At 41.2% G+C, this 1,674-nt stretch overlaps 1 non-coding gene across 1 annotated transcript; it reads right to left on the reverse strand.

Moving 5' to 3' along the window:
• Nucleotides 1-472: 472 nt before the first annotated feature.
• On the reverse strand, nt 473-578 carry LOC142519942 (small nucleolar RNA R71). Its single transcript, XR_012813827.1, has one exon. It is a non-coding gene; the product is annotated as a small nucleolar RNA R71 (small nucleolar RNA).
• Nucleotides 579-1,674: the final 1,096 nt, after the last annotated feature.

Below are 1,674 nucleotides of genomic sequence, written 5' to 3' on the forward strand. Positions count from 1 at the left end.
CGCAGAAGAAGATAGCAGCAGAGATTGAAGGAACTGATGGAGAGGCACGAGCGCGAGCATGAGGAGGAACACCATGAAGATAGACATGTTGAGGTGCCACGCTGCATACCGACGCTAGAATATGCCTAGCCTTCTTTGGATGGTGCACGTCCCAGCATTGTGAGGCCTATTGTGCGGGAAAACCACTTTGAAATCAAGCCAGGTTTAATTCAGATGATTCAGAATACGGTCCAGTTTGGAGGATCTGCATTAGATGACCCAAACACGCACATCGCAGATTTTCTTGAAATTTGCGATACTTTTAAATTTAATGGATTTTCTGATGATGCTGTTAGGTTTCATTTATTTCCTTTCTCCTTACGTGACAAATTTAAATCATGGTTAAATTATTTGCCTATAGGTTCGATCACCACATGGGAGGACATGGCGAAAGCATTTCTCATTAAATACTTTCCTCCATCTAAGACCATGAAGCTATGGGCAGATATCACCACATTTACTCAGTTCGAGCAAGAGTCTTTATATGAGGCATGTGAGCGTTTCAAGGGTTTATTGCGAAGATGCCCTCATCACGAACTGCCACTTGGATTAGTCGTTCAAACATTTTATCATGGCTTGCTTACTCTTAATCGTATTATGATAGATGCTGCTGCTTGTGGAAATCTATTGAGAAAAACTGCCGAAGAAGGATATGAGTTGTTGGAGGAGATGACTGCTAGCAGCTATCATCCTCAATCTGAAAGAAACAACCAGCGGAGAAGTGTAGGAGTTCACCAGGTAACTGACCTTTCTGCTATTACTGCGCAACTTGATGTAATGAATAGAAAATTGGACAGCTTGAATATGGGTGGCACTGCTATGCGTCTTCAAGAGATATTATGTGATAAGTGTGGAGGTGAACACTTTGCGAAGGACTGTCAAGATGGCAATCCCTTTTATGTGCAAGAAGAGGCACCATTGAATCAAGTGGGAGTCCAAAACCGTCCAAGAAATGATCCGTATTCAAACACATATAATCCTGGATGGAGGCAACATCCCAACTTCTCATGGGGTTGTCAAAACACTCAGAATCGACCACATGGAGGACAACCGTATGGGAAACAACCGATGTACAGATCTGACCCTCCTAGAGAAAAAAATTCTAATTTGGAGCAAATGATGTCTAATTTTATCTCGTCCACTGAAACTAGACTCCAAAACCAAGATGCATCGATAAAGGAGCTAGAGAATCAGATTGGGAAGTTAGCTAAGATGATAGCAAGTAGAGAGCCGGGCACCTTGCCAAGTAACACAGAGACCAATCCAAAAGAGCAAGTGAAGGTCATCGAGTTGAAGAGTGGGAAAATTTTAGTGTCTAGAGAAAAGGAAAAAAGTCAAATATCGGATGAACATACTGAGACATCCAAAGGTAAGCCTTCTAAATCTACACCAACACCCACTGCACAATCAAACATTTTTGTACCTCCTCCTTTCCCTGCATCATTGAAAAAATCAAAACTGGATGCGCAAATCGGTAAGTTTCTTGAGGTATTTAAAAAATTGCATATCAATATTCCTTTTGCCGGTGCTTTGATGCAAATGCTTAGTTATGCTAAATTTTTAAACGACATCTTAGCAAACAAGAGAAAATTGGAGGATCATATGACGGTAAATCTAACTGAAAATTGCTCTGCT

Source organism: Primulina tabacum, chromosome 11, assembly GCF_025594145.1.
Source record: "Primulina tabacum isolate GXHZ01 chromosome 11, ASM2559414v2, whole genome shotgun sequence".
In the NCBI taxonomy this organism is placed as follows: domain Eukaryota; kingdom Viridiplantae; phylum Streptophyta; class Magnoliopsida; order Lamiales; family Gesneriaceae; genus Primulina; species Primulina tabacum.